The sequence below is a fragment of the Lagenorhynchus albirostris genome, chromosome 5 (genome assembly GCF_949774975.1).
Source record: "Lagenorhynchus albirostris chromosome 5, mLagAlb1.1, whole genome shotgun sequence".
NCBI lineage: Eukaryota > Metazoa > Chordata > Mammalia > Artiodactyla > Delphinidae > Lagenorhynchus > Lagenorhynchus albirostris.
The window spans coordinates 99,538,521-99,555,831 of NC_083099.1; the positions used below are offsets into that span (position 1 = coordinate 99,538,521).

General features: G+C 38.4%; 1 pseudogene; it reads right to left on the reverse strand.

The window, feature by feature from the left end:
* Positions 1-8,164: 8,164 nt before the first annotated feature.
* On the reverse strand, positions 8,165-8,640 carry LOC132520277 (large ribosomal subunit protein eL19-like; annotated as a pseudogene).
* Between the last annotated feature and the right edge of the window lie 8,671 nt (positions 8,641-17,311).

Below are 17,311 nucleotides of genomic sequence, written 5' to 3' on the forward strand. Positions count from 1 at the left end.
CTCAAAATCCTGTTAGGATCATGAACAAAATTGCCTTAGACCTTTGATCTGGAAGGTGTCACAATTTTCAAATTTAATCTTCCTCTTCTCTTTTCATTATTCAAAGCTTCTTTCTTTCAGGAAACATTTTAGTTTTATTTTATAAAGTTTCCAAGCTACTTCTGTTAAAATTATTCCTAGATATTTTATGTATTGATATTTGTGGCTAAACAAGATATCTTTTAAAAAATATTCTATTTGTTGATACTGTATATGAAAAGAAAGTTTATAACTTTCTTGTAAGTTATCGTAGTTTTTCAGTTCTAGTTATAATCATATCACATTAAATAAGTTTTTTTTCAAACAGATCTTTTCCTTTAGCTTTTCTATTGCATTCCCTATAATAGTGGTGCTCAAGCAGGGTGATTTTTGCCTCTCAGGAGATATTTGTCAATGTCTGGAAACAGTTTTCCCACAACTGGAGAAGTTTCCATCTAGTAGGTAGAGGTAGAGGCCAGGGATGCTGCTAGACACCTTACAATGCAAAGGATTACTCCACATAACAAGGGTCATTTGCCTCAAAATGTCAGTAGTACTAAGGTTGAGAAACGCTGCTTGGGAACATTCAGAAAAAACAGTAAGTAGTGCTCAGCATAATGCAGTCTTGTCTTATTCCCAATTCAATGTGAATTTCTATCATTCATTAACAAGTATAAAATTGGATATAAATTAGTAATTATAAAAGTGAAAATTTATTCAAGAATGCTTTGTAAACTAGTATTTCTCCAGTGGTGACAAGCTCGCCATGGCAGTGATTTTCAAGATGTGTGACTTGTAGAAAAGGTGTGAAGAGGTAGAAAAAGAAGTCCACTATGTGGTTGACTATTCCCCTTAGAACAAGATACTTTTTTTTTTAATGTGCAATCTTTATTAATACAAATGTAACATAACAAGTGGGCATTGAACATTTTAAAGCATACGTGACATATGGATTTTTGCACAGTGATTGCAGTAGTAATGACCTGCTAAAAACATTCATGCAACATAGGAATGAATAGAAGAACAGAGTAAACATGGACATACATTCAAAAGAAAGGGGACGTGGGGGGCTGTTCAATTCATATAAAGTTTCAGTTATGCAAGATGAATAAGTTCTAAAGATCTGTTGTACAACATAGGACCTATAGTTATCAAGACTGTATTTTTTAAAATTTTATTTATTTGTTTATTTATGGCAGCGTTGGGTCTTGGTTGCATCAGGCGGGATCTTTGTTGAGGCACATGGGATATTTCCTTGCGGCGCGGGGGCTCTTCATTTTGGCACGCGGGTTTTTTTTTTTCTCTCTCTCTGTCTCTGTCTCTCTCTCTAGTTGAGGCGCGCGAGCTCAGTTGTTGTTGTGTGTGGGCTTAGTTGCCCCGTGGCCTGTGGGATCTTTGTTCCCTGACCAGGGATGGAACCTGAGTCCCCTGCATTGGAAGGCAGAGTCATTATCACTGAACCACCAGGGAAGTACCAACAATACTGTATTGTGCACTTAAAAATGTAAGTGGGTAGAGTTCAAGTTAAGTATTCTTACCACAATTTTAAAAAGTAAAATGAAAGAAGCATGGTTCAAAAATAAGTAGTTTTAGCAAAACATAAACATAAAAGTTGAAATCAATTAAGCTTTTTAAGCAATTCAACATCACTTTTCATGAACACCATAATAGAGAATATTTATCAGACAGTTAATTAATCCTTCCTCAGCTCCACCACTAAGTAGCAGTATGACTTTGGGTAAGTTACTGCTTTGTCTCAGTGTCATCTGTAAAACAGAGATAAAAAAGAACCTATCTCATAGGTTTGTGGTGATGATTAAATATGTAGAACAAGTTACTTCTAATATTAAATGTTTTAAGATTCTGTCTCAATTTCAGTGACGTGTTTTCTTATTCTAAGTGCTTCCATTATGTACTGGCTTTCCGAGTTTAAGAAATGGCACTGTTTATTATACAAATAACAGAATACATAATTTGAGCAGGTGCTGTTTTTAGATACTTTACATACTTAATCCTCTTATTAACTTTATGAACTAAGTAATATTAACCCTACTTTACAGATGACTAAACTGTATCAATGAGTGAGGTAAATAAAAACTTATTCAAGGCCATGGAGCTGGTCAGTTTTAAAGCCAGGACACAATCCTATAGCGCCCCTGTCTTCCCAGGTGGTACTAGCCACCTGAGGCCCTTGGGTCTGATCCAAGCTTGCATGCTCATTGTTTGCTCCTGAAAGCAATTACGCCAGTAGCTGCTAGGTAGCCCACAGTGGAGGGGGTCGGGGCATCCCAACACTTGTCGGTAGTGTCTTTTTTTTTTTTTTTTTTTGCGGTACGCGGACGTCTCACTGCCGTGGCCTCTCCCATTGCGGAGCACAGGCTCCCGACGCGCTGGCCCAGCGGCCATGGCTCACGGGCCCAGCCGCTCCGCGGCATGTAGGATCCTCCCAGACCGGGGCACGAACCCGCGTCCCCTGCATCGGCAGGCGGACTCCCAATCACTGGGCCACCAGGGAGGCCCTGTATTGTCTTAATTGCCTAGGTACCCTCCTGTTCCCTATGCCTACCTCCAGCTGTGGAAATGCACCTGGGTTGCAGCTGCCTATTCACTGTATATCTTTCAAGTGAGAGTCACCTTTTCTAGACCAAGAGTTCTTGTTTAAGTTTTAGCTTTGCATTTAGTTAGAAAACCCTACTATTTTGTAAACTTAAGATGTGTATACAAGCTGGGGGAGGAGGACATTAGGGAGATCTAAAGTTTCACTACTTAATTTCTGCTATATCCACTTGGACTAGCTGAATTTACCAAATCCTGACTCTGTATCTGAGTGTTGAGGAAAGCCTTTTTTTTAAATGCACCCACTGTACCTCAGGAAGCTTTCACCAAACTCACATTAATGAACCTAACCCTTCTTGTGCTCCAATATCAATCTCTTTACACATAATTATAATGCAAAACATTTATTTGTGAAGTGAAAAGGAAAGCACACTTCTGTCAAATGGAGAAGATCAAGATTCTTAAGTAGCTGACGTTGGGACCTGCTGGGTGGGAAGATTTGCTGTGTTGCCATCAGATGTTGTCTTTTAACCTGATGTTTCAGATGCTTCAGCAGCCTTTTCAGGCTGTCCTTCACTCTTGGCCGCCTTTTCTAAGTCCTTCTGATAGTTAAGCTGGTATTCCAGATAGCTTATGTTCCTGGTCTGTTCATCCAGGAACTTCTTCATGAAGCGTGAGAGCTACAGAAATAAAACAAGGAAGAACTCATCGAGGCCCTTGTCTGCAGTGGGAGGCAATCTAAGATCTTGCTACCCAAATTATAGCTCAGTCCTAGTCCAGCAGTCCTAGGAGCTTGTCAGAAATGCGGAATCCTGAATCCCCTCCAGGCCTACTAAATCAGAATCTATATTTTAAGAAGCAACTAGGCAATTCATATGCATATTGAAGTTCAAAGAGCACTGATCTATGACCTTCAAGACCTCCAGATGAATACAAACAACCACTTTCAATGAGTATGAGTGTTAAGGCAACTCATCAAAAGTACAGATTAATTTAAGTAATAGGCTACCACTGCAACGTTTTTCCACCCTATCTCAATGACATGTAAGTTTCGAGTAGGCTCCCAGACCCCATTTAGGCATTTAAATTTTAGTGTTCTGGCATAAGGCTCAGGCATTTGATCATTTTCAGGGCTCCTCAGCGAGTCCAGTATGCATCTCGGTTGATAACTTTTCTACTAGGTCATTTTCTTCACTTCGACTTCCAGAAAAGTTAAAGGGTTGGTGAGAAATAAGTTACCACTGCGAGGTAGAGTGCTCACTATGAACCGAGAATACTTCAGAGAAGTCTATAGAATAGGTCACCACTGACATTCACTTTTGTAGGGGCAGTCTAGGACACTGGTTCTCAAGATGTGTTTATTTATATCCAGAGTGCCTTATTCCTGAAAAGTCGTCTTCCCCTCTTGTATTGAGTTGCATTTCTCCTTGCCAGGACACCTACTCCTCCCACGTCCAAGAAATAAGTTCATATATTTCCTTCGGGGGAAATAGACACATTAGCTAATCCATTGCCTTGGGCTCTTTCCCAAAAGCCAGCCATAATCCAGAAGTGAAAGATGACACTGCTTTCAGAACCAGTTTACTACTTACATTGGTTTCTTTATTCTTAGAAGCCAAGGTCTTCAGTTCTTGCAGCAGCGTGTTTAACGCTTTCTCCAACTGCAGAGCAGACTCTATAGCTTGTTTGCCAGTTCCCCAGTTATCTATATCAGGCCTCTGTTGGAGAGAAACAGGGGAGTCACTATCCTACCTGAGGCACAGCTTGGTTACATCCTACTTCCTGGGTAGAATTATGACTAGGTTTGCAGAGGTCAATGATTTCCACACTTCCTGGCACAATGGAATCAGTGGAGCACCTTAAATACTGATGTTTGGCTTTCAACTGCAGACATTCTGACTTAATTGGTACAGAGGAGCAGGGTTTTTCAAAGCTCCCCAGGTGACTTTAATGTTCTGCAAAGCATGGGTACCATTAGCACAGTTATATGCACTATTCCATTAGCTTTGGGATTTCATTAGCTTTGGATGGTGGTTCAGTTCAGTCACCAGACATTTAGTTTTCTTTATAGACCTGGAGTTAAAAGAACCCCCTCAGATAAGTAGGAATGTTGCTAAATGTAATACCTTCGACTAAGGCTCAGATTGTTTCTTTAGTGTCTGTTCCAGTGAAAATAATGTTTGTTTTACTACATCGAAGAGACGGCTGTATTAAATACCTGAGCGTGCATCTGAATTAAAGATCTAATATAGGATACTAACAGCTCTAGGAAGAGACCAGTAGTTCTTCTCAAACTATACAGAGGATTAGAATCATCTGGAGAGCTTGGTAAGACACAGCTCCTTGGGCCCATCCTTAGAGAGTCTGATTCAGTTTATCAGAGTGAGGTCAATGAATCTGCATCTCCAGTGAGCTTCCCAGGTGATGCTGGTGCTGTGGTCCAGAGATGACACTTTGTATGGCTCCTTGAGAAAAGCCAAACATACATTTAGCGGCTAAAGTTTACTGAAAATGATATGAAGAAGCTACAAAGAAGACACATGCTTGCCCTCACGTCCCGTGTAGGAACATGAGTAAGCTAACAAGTCAGGTAGCAACTAATAATTTAGTTCTTTAGACCCAGCAAAGGCCCCATGGAGATCATCATAACAAAGTTACATAGTCACCTTAATCACCGGAAGGCAGACTTTACACTTATATTTTCTTAGATATTTTATGAACTGCTTTGCATGCTCTCTCTTCACCTCAGCTTGATCTTGGAAAAATGTATGAAAAGAAGGCACTTCTGTATCTTCAATGTAATAACAGGCCTGGGACAGGGATAAGAATAGGGAGAGGCTCGAGGTGAGAGAAGTCTATGTTTAAGACTGGAATCTCACACAAACTCACTTTGTTGTCTCTGTGGCTATCCAAAGAGGCCTTCTTTGTTCAGTCCAGAGTCCTCAGTTTGTCCTTTGACTTCCAGAAGGCCCCAGCTGCCTTCCTGAACCCAGCCTACTTCAAAGAGAAGCCACTCAGATTCTAATATGCTGGTGCCTAGCATTTTGCTATTAGGCCTCTTTAAGGGTCAGATTTATGAACCCTATATGCTAGCACTATAACCAGTAATTGTGTCGACAAGTGGCAGAAGTCCAGCATAAATTAAGTGCCGTTGTAAAGTCAATCTATTTCATTAACCCTACCACATCTACATTAGCTCTAAAATAGCAGACGGGTGAAAAATTATTTATAACAGTGTCTGATGCCCATACAAGTTTTGGGAATCCTCTGGAAAAGAACTGTGATTCTCCCAATAATAGGCCACAATTTGCAATCACAGCTCTAAATCATTGGGCCACAGAGAAGCAAAATCCCAGCCACTAAATTGTTGTTACATCTAGTATCAAACAACAAACATGGCCATAACCACAATGAGAAAGGATATATAAGATATATTATCCAGATCAGAACTGAAACCTCCCTCACAGTGGCTCAAGGACCCATACTAACCATAGATAAATAAGCATCACTGACATGCAGCTCATAAGATGCTATTTGATTAATAGCAACCCTACACTCTTCAGAAAGAAGGCCCTCTGCCTGGGACGCCATCTCAACTTTAGGAAAAACCAGGCATAAAAAGTGCTACCCCCCAAGATACGGGACTTCTTAAATACTAACAAGCATATAGCCAGCCTACTTCTATCCAGCTGAAAACAAGATGAAATTCCATCCAGCTGAGATTAAGAGCTACCAACCTACCAATAAGGACGTTGTTTCTACACAAAAGAACAAATCTGACTTGAGAAAAAGGTGGGAAAAAGTTAATCCTCCTAACTATCCCAGCCAGTGTTTAGTATTCTCTCTCATGTTCTATCTGACTATGATTTGAGAGGGCTGATTTACTTCCTGAATAGGGAAGTGTTAACAGAGTAGATTAATTACCTTTAATTGTTTCCTTTTTTCAGAAAGTATTTATGGCATATCATGCTAGGTCCTATGGAGGATCTAAGAAAACTGACTAAAATACATTTTTTGCCTATAAGGGACATATCTCCCATCCCATAAGGCTTCAACATACACAGCTGATCTTAAGGAAGGATATGATGGGACTTCTGAATTGTCAAAGGCATATTTAGATGACAGGATTAGGGCAGATTTCTTTGGTAAATTAGCATTTGAAATTGGCCTTGGAAGGTGAATGAGAATGTAGAGAGGTGGAAATGGAAGAAGGGCATTTCACCTGGAGAACAGGTACACACAGGTTGTAGGGACAAAATATGACTGGTTTCTCCAAACTGCAGTAAGACTGTTCCTTTTGGGAACCTTTTGGCTCTTTCTTCATTAGTAAGTAATAGATGCTGAATCAATATTTGTTAAGTAAAAATATATTTTACACGTGCAGTGGTATAAGATTTCCCATAGTCTGATGAATTCTTAGTTTGAGCCTAATCCATGTCTGGTTGAACTGAAATAGAAGTGAAAAATATTTCCGTATTTTTAGAAAATAGAAAAAAGAAAAAAAATTATGTATAAAGCTACCACACTAACTCATCTGTTGTTGATGACGTGTTTCTTTCCTCTTTTTTTCTGTATATTGGTGAGGTCATTTTTAAGTGATTAGATAGCAGTATTTTTTTTTAATTTTAATTTGTTTTATTGAAGCACGATTGATTTACAATATTATGTTAGTTTCTGCAAACTAAATCTCAAATATTAATAGAGAAATATGAGTCATAGGGAAGTAGGAAGTTGAGGGAAGTCCAAATAGAGTAGCACGGAATAAGGGTACCTAGATCATTTAAATCAGGGAATGTGTCCAGATCTAGTTGAACTTTATTCTTTGGTTGGAATGACTTCTGTAAGTGACTTACGAAGTACTATTGGTGATGTTTAAAGAATATTGGAGAGAAATGCCAAAATACAACTAAAGACTTTTATATCCTGGCAGAAAAAAATGCAGAAATTTGCACTAGATGAAAATACGTATAGTTACACCAACTGGCATCTGAAAATCAAGGGTGGCCATTTATTGGATTGGGAACAACTTAGCACAAGGTTTGGGTGACGTGTTACAAGGCATTACACTCCACATTATCTTCTTTTTTATTTATCTTTCTTAAGTCAACAATTTGGATGAATAGAGTTTTATACTGTAATCAAAGTCACAAACGTCACAAATGTGGAAGGAATAATTAGCATGCATCATGACATACTAACAGCCAACAGAACTCAACAGGTTCAATCAAATTGGTTGAAGCTAATAGGATGAAATGTAACTGAAGATGAATGTAAAATCCTATATTTTGATTCAGTAAATCAATAGCCCATAAACAGAGAGGGAGCTCTCAGTGAACAGTAGTTCATGTGAAAAAGACTCAGATTTTTAATTGGTTGAATGTTCAACATATCCAAAAGCTGACAGAAAAATAAATGCAATTCACTTTTTCCACCTCAGGCAGGTAAAGCCTTGTTTTATCGAACGATGGATCCATACATTTGCAGAGGCCACTATGTACAGACAAGAGATGGAGAGCTTTAGTTGTTGGTCTCATTCCTCATGATCTCTTCCTGCTTGGCTTGGAGTTGCTCTCAGAGTGCTTCCTTGATCTTAGACCTCAGTCTGGTCAGCAAGCTGCGTCTTGCTGGGCTTGTCTGTTTTCAGCTTGTGGAAGTGTTCCATGAGAATCCACTTGTTTTTAAACATGTTCCCCTTCACCTTCGGGTGCTGGCTGTGATACATGTGGTGATCAGTCTTCTTAGATTCATGGTATCTTCTGAGCAGCCAATGCAGAATTCTCATCCAGGTTACCTTCTCAGGCATTTGAACAATGAGAGTACATTTTGCATGCCCATGTCCCCATCCCTGCCCTTGAGACAGGCCAAGGTGTTTTTCCAGCATTGAGCACAGGACTGGACAGTTAAAGGTTTCCAGATGAGCAGCCCATCTTAGATCAGCTTCCCAATCCATTGTTGGGAATTGACACTGGTGATTTTGTTGGTCTCATTTGGGTCTGACCAGACCTTATTTTTGCTGCAGTGAAGGATAGTGGAGGTGAGCCTCTTTTGAAGCCTCCTGGCTGCAATTCAGTTTTCAATTAGCCATTTTAGTGACCAGATCACAGGAGGTAACTAGTCCTGTTGTAATTTGGCAGTGACTCTTGTTTGAAGGGTCCACCCATCCAACACACACTTACCTAGCACTTCCCAAAGTAGCTGATCAGTGCTACATAGTAATAAAGGCAAACAAAGACTTGAAGAGCTTTTTGTTTAACATTTTATCATATTTGTATTTAATTCTGGTGCCACATTTTTGAGATATTGATGAACTGTAACATAACTGAATGAAGGGGAGTTTTATTTATTTCAATATTGGTGTTATACAGGGTTAACGCCTGACCCAGCAAGGACCCTCCTGGACCCTGTTTCTAGGCTACAACCAGCACTGGTTGGACTAGTCACTGCCTGGGTCATAGCAGTTGTTAAATATTTTGAATATAACCCTGAACCTATTGAAATGTTAGGGCTGCAAGATATAGAAACTAACGAGTGTCTGCTCTACTCACAAACTCTTTCAGTTTCTGGGAAGACTCAGATATGTTGGGGCAGGTTCAAGCCACATGAGCTGGCCATTCTGGCCATGGGTGATTGGACCAGGGACAGACACTGTACCCAAGCTGAGCCAATGAGTTTCTCTCTTCAGAAACTTGACCTGAAAGACACAGAGGTTGGGACTTGTTGGGGCTGAGTCACCATAATGACATCATTGCCCAAAGGGGAAGGTCCATGAATTCCTGGTCCTACCCTATCCAGGGTTTGGATGTTTAACTCTACCAGTAGTAGCTTTCCAATAAATTCCCATTTTTGCTTACATTTGCTAGAGTAGCTGTTTCTTGTAACCAAAACTCTTAACTAATATCCTATATTAGCATGTGGAATGACTACTACTCGTTGTTTTGTTCACAGCCTCCAGCACCAAGCATAGTGCCCAGCATGGATTAGACACTCAAGAAATATTTGCTGCCTCAATAAACAGCTCTCTGTAGGAAGGAGAAGAGCACCTTGAATCCATCCATCCATCTATCTATCTATCTATCTATCTATCTATCTATCTGTCTGATTTGGATAAATATATAGGGTTGAAAATAGGGACATTTCATCCATATTGCTGGAGTATGTATGATCTCTGGAGGAAAAACAGATTTACGTGCCTCTTGCTTTTGCTCGTAATTTTTTCTTCATTAAAGTTTCCTCCCAACTAAAAAAAAAAAAAAAAATTTGTGTTATAAAGTAGTAGCACTTAGAAATGCTTATATGTTGATGAAATGGATGGATAAAAATCCTTTACAACAACCCTGCAAAGCAGATGTTATTCCTTCTTAGGGAGGTAAAAACCAAGGTCTAAGAGAGGTCAAGTCACCCACCTACAATCACACAGCTAATTAGTAGCAAAGTCTGAATTTTGAACTCATCTCTGTTTGACTCCGAAAATCAAGGCTTTTTCTAATGTGCCAATCATCTCATTGTATTCAAATAAATACTTTCCTTTTGTGATTTATTTATGTAAGAATATGAAAAGACCTATAAGGATACAAACATTTAAAACGCACTTAACTAGGGCTTCCCTGGTTGCGCAGTGGTTGAGAGTCCGCCTGCCGATGCAGGGGACGTGGGTTCGTGCCCCGGTCCAGGAAGATCCCATATGCCGCGGAGCGGCTGGGCCCATGAGCCATGGCGGGCGTACCGAAAAAAACAACAACAAAAAAATTTAACTATACTATGGACTCTTTTTTCTGGAAAAAATGAAAAAATATTAAACAAAATATAAAATTTGATAAATAGCAAATAATCCTGTGTACAATATAAGATATTTGAAATTTGTTCTTTGTTTCTTCAGGTATGCCTATTTTTTTTCTACTTCAGGTATGCCTATTTATTTTCTAACTTGTTCCCTACAGGCTGGGACTTTATTATATATAATTCTAGTATGAGTATGTGAAATTATAGCTTTCAAAATAAATATAGTTTTTATGAGTGAATAAAAAAACACTGTATATGAACTTCTAGGGAAAATATAAATCATTTACTTTAATAGGCTCAAGGAAATAACAACAAGCAGGCATTGTGATTGATATGATAATGGATATGCACATAAATATATTTCATAGAAAATTAAATACACAAGAGTAGGAATACATTAGTGTTTTAGACTGCATAATTTCTCTGAAGACATTATCACAAGCACCAAAACCTTGGGAGTTTGGGATTGACATGTACACACTGCTATATTTAAAACAGATAACCAACAAGGACCTACTGTATAGCACAGGGAACTCTGCCCAATATTCTATAATAACCTAAATGGGAAACGACCTCAAAAAAGAATAGATACATGTATATGTATAACTGAATCACTTTGCAGTACACCTGAAACTAACACAACATTGTTAATCAACTATACTCCAATGTAAAATTTTTTTAAATTAAAAAAAATAAATAAAGTCACTGTAGTAGCCAGTTCCATAGCTTCAACTGACATGTTGATTTGTGGTTCATTTAAATGCATGTTTCATTTAAATGCATGTTTCATTGAAAAAGCATGAATACTACTTTTGAATATTCCCCTTGCCCACCCAAAACAACCTGGCCATCATCCAACAGAAGGGAAATTGTGATCTCTCAGAAGAGATTTTATTATACAAATTATACTGTAATCATTTTTCTTAAAATGAAAGCAGACTATTGCATGAACTTTTCTACATTGGTTTTGAAAACACACACACACAGCATCACCACCACCATCAACAGCAGCAGCAGCAACAAAAACTTCTAAGCAGTGACCTGTAGTCTGGACAATACTTGGTCAACATCTTAAAGTGCTAGAACTCCTGGACTGCTGGGGAGAAATGCTTGGTATTTAGCATGAAAGCCTTGGCTGTTTCTTAGAGGAATATGTGTTTGGTTTTGATTTCAGCTTAATATGATTCAGTGGCTGGAAACGTGACTGCTAAAGTAACAGCCAACACGAACAAGTCTTTCAGCTGGGAGAGGGTCATGCAGGGATTAGGCTCAGGTGTTGGGAGAAGCGTTATGAAGGGTGGGTTTCTGTGATCTGTGAAGTTCATTGGCAAGGGCTAAAATGCTGGCTGGCAATGATGGGAATATGATCTTAAACACATTTTGTGGGGAAGAAAAGTATTTTAAAACATTCTTTAGGCCTTTGCTTTTGAGGCAGGAGATAGATGGACTCCAAGGCTAGGCATTTACAACTAGCCTCCTGTTAACTTTTCCTGAGGAAGGAGGCAGGTGGGCTCTAGGCTAGATATTTACAACCAGCCTCCCATTTGCACTTCGAGATAGGAAAAAAACAACAGGGACAGGGTCAATAGCTGGACTGTGGACACTTTAAGATAACAGTCACTGCGGGGACAGAGAGAGGCTAAACCCTGTTTGAGGAAAGATCAATAGGTCGCATATTTCCCGTCCTTGGGGCAAGGGAGACACTGCACATGTGCAGAAAGGAGGGGGCACCACCCCATAATAGGTGATGCCAAGCCCCCCCATAGACCTCTGGACTGGAATCCATCTTGGAAAAAAGTTGTGCACGCATGTTGGGGAGGTGCCTAGGGAAGGTCAGGTGTGGGAAAAGAAACCAGATAATTGGCCAAAGTTAAAAAAAAGACCTGGAGGAACTGCCCTATATAAGTGAGTTAGACACCTCTTTACTGTCCTCCTCTTCATTAGGGAGGACGCCCACACCCCTTTCTCTCTGGGTGTGTATCTCTGCCTTACTTCTGTCTTAACTAAACAGTTCCTCCGTGTGCTCTCCCACTTGTGCTGCGCCTCTAATAATGTACCTGTTTTTACATGTTTGCCTCCTTGAGAAATGCATTTTTCAATGGGGGCAAGGGCCAGGGGAATTTTGCTTTTAGCTTCTAGACCCTGGTGGACTGGTGGCTAGGATTCCTGGTTTTCATCCAGGCTACCCATGTTCAGTTCTTGGGCAGGGAGCTAAGATCTCGCTTCAAGGCACCGCTCACTGCTCACTCTCCGAGATCAGTTTTTCCCATCCCCCTTTCCTCTAAGAAATCTAGACTAATGGATAACATTTTAAAATTTATTTTTTAAAATAGAAACCTATTTTTAAAATTAAAACATTAATTTTAATTTCCCTATACTTTTATTATCTTCATTCTTACAATCTGGACATGAATATGAGATTTTATTTTATTTTATTTTATTTGGCGGTACGTGGGCCTCTCACTGTCGTGGTCTCTCCCGTTGCGGAGCACAGACTCCAGACGCGCAGGCTCAGCGGCCATGGCTCACGGGCCCAGCCGCCCCGCGGCATGTGGGATCTTCCCGGACTGGTGCACGAACCCGTGTCCTCTGCATCGGCAGGAGGACTCTCAACCACTGCGCCACCAGGGAAGCCCTAATAGGAGATTTTAAATGAATAACATGAGCTGTTCTGTGCCATGTTAAGAATGCAGGCTTTACCAAAGGCAGCAGGGTTTGAATCCTGCTTTGCGTCTTTACTCAATCAAGAGGCACTGGGAATGTAGCAGTCAACAAAAGAGACAACAATCCCTGCCATCACACACCATACCTACTAGCTTTAGGACATTAACTATACTGTGACTCAGCTTCCTCCTTTATAGGGATTACAAAGGTATCTACTTCTGGGCATGTCTTAAGCATTAACTGAGTTGATTTACATAAAATGTTTAGAACAGAGTTTAGCACATAGAAAGCATTTAATAAGTGTTAGCTATTACATTTAAGACCTTTGTTGTTATTGGTGTTAACTTGTTTTATTGTGAAGCATAACACACACACACAGTGGATCCCCAGAAGCTCCTGTACCCAAGTCTTTTTTTCAGGTTCTGCTTTCAGGGGAACCCAGACTGTGACGCAGCCCTTCATTGACGATGTGTGTTCCACGTATCTTCTCCCACTCTGTGGCGTTGCATTGCATTCTTTAATAGGATGTTTTGATGAAAAGAAGTTCTTAATCTTAATCAATTTCTCAATCTTACGTGTTTTTTGTGTCCTGGTCGTGAAATCCTTCACTACCCCAATATCATGAAGATGTTCTTCTGTATTTTCTTCCAAAATTTTAATTTTTCAAACTCTCACATTTATAGCCAGTTATAACCCATCTGTCATTGATTTTGTGTTTGGTGAGTGGTAAAGGAAAGTTTCTTATTTTTTCCATAGGGTATCTAGTTGACTGTGGTAAGCAGAACAATGGCCCCACAAAGATGCCCTTTTCCTGATCCCTGGAACCTCATAATATGCTACCTTCCATGGCAAAAGGGACTTTGCAGATGTGACTCTGAGATGAGGAGTTTATCCTGGTTATTATCTGACTGGACCCAACCTAACCAAATGGATCTGTAAAATAGAATCTTTCCAGGCTGTGGTCAAAGGGAGATTTAATTAGGGAAGAATAATCAGAGAGAGGCAACACTGTTGGCCTTGAAGATGGAGGAAGGGGGTCACAAGCCAACGTAGAGTGGGGAACATGGGTGGCTTTAGGAACCTGGAAATGGCGAGGAAACGAGTTCTCTCCTAGAGCCTCCAGAAAAGAACGTGCAGTCCTGCCAATATTCGATTTTATCCTAGTGAGACCTGTGTTGGGCTGCTGACCTAAAAAACGGTAAGATAATATATTTGTGTTGCTTTAAGCCACTAAGTTTGTGGTTATTTGTTATGTCAGCTACAGAAAATTAATACATTGACCCAGCACTATTTATTGAAAAGGCTATCATTTACCCACTTTTCTACAGCTCCACTTTTGTCATAATTACGTGTTTATCTGTTCATTGTCTGTTTCTGCATCTTCATTTTCTCTCCTGTTCCAGTAGTCTTTTGGTCCATTTTTGTACCAGTATTGCACTCCTTTAACTTCTATAACTTTTTAATATTTTAAAATTATTTAATAGTTCTGTTAACTAATTCTCAGTAGAGCAAATTTTCCCATAGTCTTCTTTAACAGCAATTTGGCTTTCCTTACCTCTCTACATTTCAATATAAATTACATAACCACTTGTTAATTTCAACAACAATAACAAAAACTCATTGGGATTTTGATCAGTATTGCACTTGCGCCATAGATCAATTCAGGAAGCTGACCTCTTTATAATACTGGTATTTAAAACATCTATGGTATATTCTTTCAGTTATCTGATCTTCCTTAATTTTTCTTAATAATGCTTGTAATTTTCTGTGTAGAGGCCTTGCATGTCTTTAGTTAGATTTATTCTTGTGTTTAATTTAATTTTATTTTAAATGGCATATTTTAAATATTTTGGGGTTGTTTTTTGGCTAATGTATACAGTTGATTTTTGTATACTATATAAACAATTTTTGTATATGGACTTTTCCTGTATCTTTGCTAGTACACTTATTAATTCTAAAAATTTAACTGTAGATTCTTTTGGAATTTTACATATGCAACCATATGACCTGTGAATAATGACAATTTTAGTTCTTTTCCTGTGCTATAACTTCGATTTCATTTTTCTGCATTATTCCATAGCTAGAAGCTTTAATACAGTGCTGAATAAAAGTGGGGAGAACAGGTATTTGTCTTGTTCTTGATATTAAAGAAAAGCTTTCAATATTTCCCCAAGAAGTATAAGATTTGTTATATGCTTTTTAGAACTACTTTTGATCAGATTTGGAAGTTCCCATCTATTACTAGGTTGTTAGGAGTGGTTTTTTAAATTACACCTTTTATTTTGAGATAATTTGTAGATTAACATGCAGTTGTAAGACATAATAGAGAGAGTCTGTACCATTTACCCAGGTTCTTCCAGTGGTGCCATCTTGCAGAGATACAGTGTAATGTTACAGTGAAGACCTTGACATTACAATCCAACAATCTTATTCAGACTTCTCTGGCTTTACTTATACTCATGTGTATTTAGTTCTATACAATTTTATCTCATGTGTAAGTTGACCATAGTCAAGATACAGAACGTTTCCATCACCATAAGGATTCCTCATGTTGCCCTTTTATAAGCACATTTCTTTCCTCTCCCTGCCTACTATTCCTAACTCCTGGTAGGCACTAATCTGTTCCTTATTTCTAAAAAAAAATTTTTTTAACATTTTATATAAATCAAATAGATGATGTAGTATGCAATCTTTAGGAATTGATTTTTTTCACTCAGCATAATTCCCTGGAGATTCATCCAAGTTTTTTGACATAAAAAGAGTTCATTCCTTTTTACTGCTGAATAGTGTTCCATAGTAAGGATATATCCCACTTTGTTTAAACATTCACCTATTGAAGGACATCTGGGTTGTTTCAGTTTGGGGCTATTATGAATAAAACTCCTATGAAAATTTATGTATAGATTTTTGTGTGAACATAAGTTTCACTTCTCTGGGATAAATATCCATGAGTGCAAATTGCTGGGTCATATGGTGTTTTCATGTTTAGGTTTATAATGAAGTGCTGAATTATTTCCCATTGTGGCTATACCAAAGAGTTTCTTTTCTTAAATTAATTTTTATTGGAGTATAGCTGCTTTACAATGTTGTGTTAGTTTCTGCTAAGGAGTTTTTTTTAAACCATGAATAAATGTTGAAGTTGGTCAAATATCTTTATCATCACCTGTTTAGTTGATCTTATGACTTTTCTCCTTTATTCTGTTACAGTGGTGAATTCTGTGGTAATCTTTGGATTTAAAGGAAACATATTCTCAACTGAGTTTTGTTTGTCCTTCTTTTTTAGTTCTTTTAAGTGTATGTTTAGGTTGGTTATCTGAGATTTTTCTTATTTCTTAGGTAGGCGTGTATTGTTATCAACTTCCCGCATGGAACTTCTTTCGCCGTTCTTTCTTATTATTCACTTTTCTGTTATTCAGGTTGAATAATTTCTATTGATTTGTCTTCAAGTTCAATAACCCTTTCTTCTGAAATATTCAATCTGTTGTTAAGCCTCTACATTGAATTTTTCATTTCGGCTATTGAACTTTTCACTTCTAGAATTTCCACTTGAATAGTGTGGGTTAATTTCAGCTGGTCTGGATTGACCACAGGCTTATTTCCAGAGATACTTACCTTGTCCAACACTATAGAATGTATTAACTAAAAACAGATGTTCTAAAAAAAAACAAAACAGATGTTCTCTAACCATTTAGAGATGAAAGAGGCATGGGAAACAAACACCTCTGCTGTCTAAGGGAATGAAATTCTAAAAATTTTGTAACTAAAGGCAAACTACAGTATTGAATAGGGTATCTAATTTATTCTCTACTTTGATTCCTATCATCAATTAACCTCTACACTAATGAAAGTTGATCATTGTTATTCCAGAATAAAAAGAAAGAAAGGGGAAAAGAGAAAAAATAAAAAATAACACAGCCCAGAAATTAGAGTGGATTCTAAGTGAAAAGATGGGAAGATACCTAAAGAGAAATTTAACCTCTTTCTAATTTTTATTAATTTGACCTTGGTTTATCAGATATTCATGCTGAAACTGACAGTTTTAATATAATTACTATGTGCCAGGCACTGTGCTAAATGGCTAATGTATTTTATTTCCATTTATTCATATAAGCACAGTAAGAAATCTTTCTTATTATCTCTACTTTACAGGTGAGGAACAGAGGTTCAGCAAGGTAAGTTAAAAACGGAAGTTGCTGAGCACAGTAATGAACCAAGTCAGGTGGGTAGACACTTCCTGGACCAGGCAAGTTTTGAGTTTGATTTTGAATGCAGAAACAAAGGCAAGAAAGGTTGG